Source organism: Mytilus galloprovincialis, chromosome 8 (assembly GCF_965363235.1).
Source record: "Mytilus galloprovincialis chromosome 8, xbMytGall1.hap1.1, whole genome shotgun sequence".
Lineage (NCBI taxonomy): Eukaryota > Metazoa > Mollusca > Bivalvia > Mytilida > Mytilidae > Mytilus > Mytilus galloprovincialis.
In genome coordinates, this window is record NC_134845.1 from 82,310,968 (window position 1) to 82,320,064 (window position 9,097).

General features: G+C 32.8%; 1 long non-coding RNA gene across 1 annotated transcript; it reads left to right on the plus strand.

Moving 5' to 3' along the window:
- The first annotated feature begins 4,896 nt into the window (after positions 1-4,896).
- Positions 4,897-8,481, plus strand: LOC143042675 (uncharacterized). Its single transcript, XR_012968084.1, has 2 exons — positions 4,897-5,128; positions 7,686-8,481. It is a non-coding gene; the product is annotated as an uncharacterized LOC143042675 (long non-coding RNA).
- Positions 8,482-9,097: the final 616 nt, after the last annotated feature.

Genomic DNA, 9,097 nt, shown 5'->3' on the forward strand with positions numbered 1-9,097 from the left:
AGATACTATAAGCAATAGGGCTAGTATATTCGGTGTATGGAAAGATTGTAAGGTGTACATGTCCAACTGGCAGGTGTCATCTGACCTTGACCTCATTTTCATGGTTCAGTGGTTATAGTTAAATTTTTGTGTTTTGGTCTGTTTTTCTCATACCATATGCAATAGGTCTACTATATTTGTTGTATGGAATGATTGTTAAGTGTACATGTCTAGCGGGCAGATGTCATGTGACCTTGACCTCATTTTCATGGTTCAGTGGTCAGAGTTAAGTTTTTGAGTTTTGGTCTTTTTATCTAATGCTATATGCCATAGGTCAACTATATTTGGTGTATGAAATAATTTATGATCTTTATGTCAGTCGAGCAGGTTTTATTTAACCGTGACCTCATTTTCACGGTTCATTACAGTGTTAAGTTTTTGTGTTTTGGTCTATTTTTCTTAAACTATAAGTAATGTGTCAACTATATATGTTGTATAGAAGCATTGTTAGCTGTACCTGTCTGCCTGGCATGGTTCATCTGACCTGGACCTCTTTTTCAAGGTTCATTGGTCTTTGTTTAGTTATCTTGGTTAATGTTATGTTTATGTGACAGTTGTAATAAAGCTTAGCTTTATACTTAGGACTATCAACATAATATCAATGATTAGTATAGAAGGCGAGACATTTCAGCGTGTGCACTCTTGTTATGAATCTAAATATGTTTTCAAGTTTAACCTTGCCTTTGTATATACATGTATATTGTTTGCAGATGTCACTTATAATTACAATGGTTGAGCAATTTTTTTGACAAACTAAGCAAGCAAGCCAACTAAACACAAATTTTGGTCATTGAGAAGCTTAATATTTCCTTGATAATAGAAAGCGATAAAAGCATTAAATTTAGCTGATTTTTTATGTACCACCTTAGCCTACTATATTCAAAACGATGGGAGCTGCAGGCAAATGCTTACCCTTTTGGGGCTACTGTGTTCATACCAGTTTTTGGTGGGGCTCGTGTTGCTTATGTTTTGTGGATTTACTCTATTTTCATTGACAATTGTTATTTTTCTTCAAATATTAAGTCAGTTTGAATATCCCCTTTAGATCATTTCATATGATAATAAATATAAAATTAGGAGTTGTAGCATGATTACCAATGGGACAACTACCCAACAAAATTTATAGTTTTCTTTTGACAAGTCTATAACAAATATAGTACAAGTAATATTTTTTACTATATTTTAGTGCATTCAATTGGTGCATTGAATGAGTGTAAGGTGTCTCTCTGACCTGAACTCATTTTCATGGGTCAATGTTAAGTTTTCCTGGTTTTCTTTTTCATATTTTACTATAACATGTATAAGCAATGAGTCAACTTCATTTGTTGCATAGAATGATTGTAAGGTGTTCATGTATGTATGGCATGCATCATTTGACCTTGACCTTATTTTCCTACTTCATGGTTAATGTGAAGTTTTAAGTTTGGTCTATCTTGGATACGATATGCAATTGTTCAACTATATAAGGTGTATGAGATAATGAATGTCTGTCTGACCTTTTTCATGGTTCATTGGTCAATGTAAGGTTTCATGGTTTGGTCTTTCTTACATTACATATGCAATTGGTCAATCATATTTGGTATACATCTGTTTGGAATGATGTCTGTAAAGCAGGATTTATCTGACCTTGACCTCCCGAATCATTGCTGATTGATTAATCATGATCTGTAAAACAGTCAAACAAAGCGACACGATTGAAGCCTGATATAGTCACAGTTGAAGCTGACAGTTTTATTTAAAACCCTAAACAAAATCAGTAAAAACAATGATGAACCAACTCACGAGCCTTCTCTGATTGAAACACTTGACCATTCAGTTAATTGTTGATTTTGTGTGAGAATATTTTCTAGTATATGAGGGTCCGGATGCGATTTAAAGACTACATAGACAAATGCTCTGTAACTAATTTTATGACTGATAGAGAGTAATAAAAGAGTGCTCAAATATAAAAGAAAGGAAGTTATTGATGAAAATAATTTAAAAATAAGTGTTAGAAGATCCCCATCCAAACCCTCATACCAGTAACCTCAAAAATTGAACTTGATAGTGTGTTGACATTTATTTCCCCGTACCACAGGTGCTTGGGTATATGATACAGATGTTGTTGTTTGGTTTTTTTTAAAATATACATTAAAATATTAAAATTTCTATATTTATAATGCATATCTATCAGTATGGATAGTAAAATTTGGCATTTTCACTAAGTCGTCTAAATCACTGGAAACTAGGTGAGATATGCATTATAAATATAGAAAATTGAATATTTTAATAAAAAAAAAAATCTGTATCATATACCCAAGCGCCTGTGGTGGTACGGTGTATAGAACTGCAATAACGAGTTTCATCTATTGACTTTCATACTGATCAACATATAGTATTCATCACTCAACATGCACAGAAAATAATTTGTATGTTGTTCTCAAGTTTTATTTTCGCTATTTCAAAACGGAAAGTCCCTAATCAAATGGCAAAATCAAAAGCTCAAGTACATCAAGCGAATGGATAACAACTGTCATATTGCTGAATTGGTACAGGCATTTTCTAATGTAGAATTTATGAAAAGGTATTGACAGAGTCGGTATTTGAGCTGAATTTCAGTTACTACTAGCAACTTAAAACTGGAAACTTATCAGTGGAAGTCTTATGGGATATAATTAAACAACATCCGTTTAAATCAAACACTTTCTATAGAGCCAAGACAGTTTTACAGCCGATTGCAGTGAGTGTATAGAGGAAGGTAATATTTTTGATTAGCTTTTCTTGCTAGCTGAACCGTGAAATCATTATTAGGTAAGGTATACTTCCCTCCGTTCGAAGTAGTCTAGTCCTACAGACAGATAGATCGGTTATCTGTCGGAAGAGTCTACTCTTAAAAAGGGTAGTTTACCTTACATAATAATGACTTAACAGTTCTGCTAGCATGCAAGCTAACTAACGATATTACCTTTTCATACACACTTATTGTAATCGGCTGTAACCTTCAACATGTTACATAGTCGCCTGCGTTTACATGAACAACAATGCTCAAACAATAAAATGTCGGGGTGGGTGGAGGGCGGGAGGAGCAAAAAATAGTTTAACAACCCCTTCCGATTCCAATGCCCCTGTCATATTTGTTGAAATTCGTGAAGAAAGGAATAGTTGGATGTTTGAATACCCTATAATCCTCCGATTGTCAGTTGTTAAAACAAGATTTTTAAGTTCGTCTCCATGTTTCAATCTGTCATGACATATGCAAGTAAAAATATCAAGCAGAGAACACTTTGCGAGTCCTTATTTTGGTCTGGTAAATTGAAATCATAGTTTAGATAGTAAGTAATCCTGTCCTACGGTATTTATGTAACAGTAAATTTAGTCCGGTAGTAATATTTGACTTGTTTTCCTAGTTGAGCAAGTCCATGTCCATGATTTTACTAGGAATATAAGTCCTAGGACAAATGTTCCTAGGAAAAGAAGTCCATAGCTAGTATAATATGTCTGGCACTTACTTTCCTAGGAAAAATTGTTCCAAGACTTGTTTTTCTAATAGCTTTATTTATAACATAAAAAGTAGTCAAAATAGAAAAAAAAAACTTTTTAGTTAAGATTGGAATATTTCCTTATCTTTTTCAATTAAAACAAAAGACATTTACTTTATAACCTAATTAAAACATGAATATTGAGTTTCCATTGCTTATAACATTTTCCTTTTTATAATAAAACACATGGACATTTTTACCTAGGAATACTAATGACATGGACATGATTTCCTAGGAAAATTAGCCTGGGGACATAAATTTTATTTAAAAAATTGATACACAACTCTTTAACAATATTAAAATATAACATTTATATTCACCTTTTAAGATTAAGGGCATGAGCATTTTAACCTATATCTATTAATGACATGGACATGATTTCCTAGGAAAGTTAGTCTGGAGACAAATTTTATTAAAAATATTGATACACAACTCTTTCGTTTTGTCTTTAACAATATTAAAACATATTACATTTATATTCACCTTTTAAAATTAAGGGCATGGACATTTTAACCATTACATTACTAAAACATAACATTTTAATTTCCATGGTTTAAATATAATTGAATATATTATAGGATTTTATAGGACATAATTACATAGGAAAATTAGTCTGGGGACATATATTACTATTAACATCGGACTAAATATACTAGTAAATTCTGTAACCATGGACTTTTTATACTAGTAATATTTGTCCGCCCAAACATATTTTACCAGGACAAATTTATCACTTACATTTACGCATACTCAAGATGTTACATGTACACTAGCTGTTATATTTCAAATCGCGAATTTCTCATTGCTAGAATTCGGTACATTATCTTTTTCGGTGTAGGTAAAAATCCAAATTCCTTATAAAGAACCCCATTGCAAAAGAGTAAATTGTACTTTTTTCGTAAAAAAATGGAAAATAAATACATTGTTTCATGTGAAGTGGTGGATTCAGGGGGTGTAGGAGCGTGCATCCCTTTGATTGGGAAATATAGAATGTTTTAGCATAAAATCAACTTAAGAGATTATCGATTCGCCCGCTCGGCAATATAATATTCGGTTTTCAGGAAATATGCCCCCCTCCCCGGTTCAAAAATTCTGAGCCATCCCCTGATATGTGTATCGATAATACCAACGGTGTCCATTTATTTTGAAAATAAGGACTATTTGTTTTCAATATTCAGATTCAACTTATATTTGATTATAATACTAATAGATTAACAGTACTCAGACTGATATATACAAATACCAGATACCTTAATATATAATCTCACAAAAAACGGACCGAAAAGGCAACAACATAATTTAGATTTTAAATTATAACACATCTGTAAACTTAGGGTCAACAAAAATCTATGGGATTGTTTTATAAAACTAAGGGGTAAATTCATATCAATGTACTTAAACTTTTCAGAATAATTACTTTTTTTGAAATGACAACTAAAACCCTATACAGGCCCCATTTAAGACTGACCAATGACTGTTCTTCACACTGAGAAGTTTTTGTGATATATCTTTTTCTTTTTGTAAACAGAAACATACTTCAAAGACCAGACAATAACACAGCAGTGAGAAAAGTAAGTAAATCAAGTTCTAAAAAAGACTCATATATTTCGCATACAAAACACCAGAGTGGAATCCGCTTTATATATCAATTGTTCATGCTCAAACAGTTGATCAGGTCAAAAATAATCATAAATTGTTCGGTTATACCTCATTTTTTGTCGAGCCTTCGACTTTAGTCGAAAAAGCGAGACTAAGCGATCCTACATTCCGGCGTCGTCGGCGTCGTCGTCGTCGTCGGCGGCGTCCACAAATATTCACTCTGTGGTTAAAGTTTTTGAAATTTTAATAACTTTCTTAAACTATACTGAATTTTTACTTAACTTGGACAGAAGCTTGTTTATGATCATAAGAAAGTATCCAGAAGTAAATTTTGTAAAAATAAAATTCCATTTTTTCCGTATTTTACTTATAAATGGACTTAGTTTTTCTGCGAGGAAACGTTACATTCACTCTGTGGTTAAAGTTTTTAAAATTTTAATAACTTTCATAAACTATCCTTGATTTGTACCAAATTTGGACAGAAGCTTGTTTATGATTATAAGATAGTATCAAGAAGAAAATTTTGTAAAAATAAATTTCCACTTTTCCGTATTTTACTTATAAATGGACTTAGTTTTTTTGCCAGAAACAAAACATTCACTCTGTGGTTTAAGTTTTTAAAATTTTTATAATGTTCTTATTAAACTATCCTGGATTTCTACCAAACTTAGACAAAAGCTTGTTTCTGATCATAAGATATTATTCAGAAGTAAATTTTGTGAAAAAAAAATCACTTTTTCCGTATTTTACTTATAAATGGACTTAGTTTTTCTTCCAGTTAACATAACATACAGTCTGCAGTTAAAGTTTATAAAACATTTATTAGATTCATAAACTATCCTGGATTTTTTACCAAACTTGGAAGCTTCTTTCAATCAAAAGACAGTATCGAGAGGGAAATTTTTATTGATGTTTTCCTCATTTTTGTTGAGTCTGCGATTAACAGCAAAAGTAGGCGAGACACTGGGTTCCGTGGAACCCTTACAAATTTTTTTTTACATACACTATAGCGAGATAATTCTATGGTCATAAATGTTCATCAAAACTGAGACACTATTATCTGATGGTGCTAGGCATTGTTGTAATCCAAAACAACTTTTCATAGATTTCTTGTATAGCTAGCTCATCTTAAGTTTTACCACTAAATACAAAAGTAATTCCTAGTTTAAAACTTAAAAGATTTCACACTGGACAATCAACATATGTTTTCCAGGTTTGTTAAACAAAGAAAACTTTTGTTTTATTAAGGTTTACATTTAAAGGGTCACTAGATACGAGATATATGAAAAATTTAAAGTATGATTTCGTAGAATTTCTTTTGTGTAATCATATTAATGAAATAATAACTCGCTATTAGCAGCCAGTATGGTTCAATTTTGTCAAATTAAGCTATTAAACATTGATGATGAATAATTTTTCACTTGGAAGTGAATAATTCGACCTCATTGAATCCGTATTCATGTGAACTTCAATTTAACCCTCAGCTAAAGATGGATAGCGCATGAATTGTGCTTGTTCAGTTCTTTAAAGGTAACCAATGTCAACATTGAAATACACACGAAACGATGCTACATACTATATAGTCCATGCCCTGTAAATTGTTTATTTTGGATTTTTTTTATAGTTTGTGTTTTACAAATAACATATAAATAGAAAATGAGAATAATATTGGTGAACATTAATTTGACAGCTAGTGCCCATTTACACCGCCGGCACCATTTTGAGCAATATAATTGTAACCTATTCCCTTTCTCATGTAACCCATCTTGTTTTTCAGAGAGAAAAAAAAACAATGTCATCTGCATACATAAGACAATCAATTATGCTGTCATTTAGATCAGTACATTATGAAAACGTTTCTGGCAGATCATTTATTAACAATCTTAAAATATTGGGACATCGCCCTGGCACCACACATATGTCTAAAGATCCAGTTTGATCAGTTATATGATAAATTGATTGTTGGTCGATTAACATACAGTGGCAAATATTTCATGCATATTTGGATTGGTCCGACATTTTGCATTGCAACAGGTCACTTCGGACCAATCAATTGTTGCAAGGGTTCCTAACGTGCAAAGAGTTTTGCACTCTCTGTACACGAGGCATCGGATTGAACGTTCTCATTCTGGCCGGACGTGACTGCATACTTGATACATCCCGATTGCGAGAAGCCAAACGGACGCCGCACTTTGGCATGGGTTTAACTGACGGTCGGAGGAAGACCAATGGTGACAATGGTTCTATTCCTCAGTTATCCTTGGGAAGATCATTTTTTTTTTTTTAAACCATTCATGTATTTTGTTTTTATTTTTGTTTATATACTGTGTAAATATGTATGATACTAGGACAAACTTCAATTCTATTGATAAAATACAGAATCCTGGATAGAGTTTATAGAACAGAAAAACAAATATATGGATAAGAGGCCGAATAAAACCCCACCCCAAAAAAATATTTATCTACATGAAAAATAATAAATAAAGATGTGTGAAGATTATTGATTAACGAATGAATATAACATTTCAGGTTCAAGCCATTGAATGTTCAAAGATGACAAACACATACGTTTCTAATGCGTATTCGGATATAGTATTTGCGCAAGTTAAAGGTGATGCATTAGCCATTGCTGGAACAAAACGAGAGGTCGGCGGCAGCGTCAGATTAGGATACGTTGGCGTCGGTGGGAAGACAAACGAATACACTAAATATGATAACAGCACGATACTTAAGGGGTATACCAGAATTCCACCAGGACGTTCAATTCCATTCCATCCACATACTGCTAAAAATAGAGTGTACGTAACTCTAACTACAGCTGATCATTTGATCATTTGCGAGAATCACGCCTTGAGATTGGGACAAAACGTTATTGTTGATACCGAGGCAACATTAAGAGTGGCCAAAAAAAAATCATTTATTGGAAAATTATACGAGAAATGGATCGATGAAGACGGTAATGACTTTAAAGCAAGCGATTCGGATTCAGATAGTTCAAGTAGCGACAGTAGCGACAGCGATGATAGCGATGACAGCGATGATAGCGACGAAAGCGACGATAGTGACGATGACGACGATGACAATGATGACAAAGAAGACAAGGAGAACAAAGCTGACGAAGAGAAAAATGCTGCTGACATTGACGACAAAGCAGTGGAACCCATAAGATGATAGATTTTCGTTGTAAATTCTATTCACATTAGAAGTGCTATTTAAAACTGATATATGTTTATTTATTCTCTGTAAAAAGCAAAACTTAATTGAAATCTTTGCATATTTATTTATAGTTATAATAACTCAAATGAAGTATTTAAATCATGTTCAACATGTGTTCCTTCTTATCATAATCAACATATGTTCCTTCTTTATCATAATCAACCGGTGTTTTTGTCGAGCCTTCGACTTTAGTCGAAAAAGCGAGACTAAGCGATCCTACATTCCGTCGTCGTTTTGTTAATATTTTGTACCTGTGTATCTGTAGTTTACTTATAAATGGACTTAGTTTTTCATCCAGTTTAAATTACATACAGTCTGTAGTTAAAGTTTTTAAAACATTTATTAGATTCATATACTATCCTGGAATTTTACCAAATTTGGACAGAAGCTTCTTACAATCAAAAGACAGTATCAAGAGGAATATTTTTACTTCTTTTTTTCTCTCGTTTTTGTTGAGCCTGCAATTTACAGCAAAAGTAGACGAGACATTGGGTTCCGCGATTATTTTTTTTTAACCGACGTGCGTTCCTTCTTGATCATTATCAATATGTGTTCCTTCTTAATCATATATATGCCACTGGACGTTATGCAAACACCAAAACGATCTAAAGCCCCAGTCACACTCAAGTTTTACTACGTTTAAAAATTCTACGTAACAACTACGTTTTGAACAAAAATGCTACGTATCTGTAGACCCACGTTTCCACCACGCGTTGACACGTTTC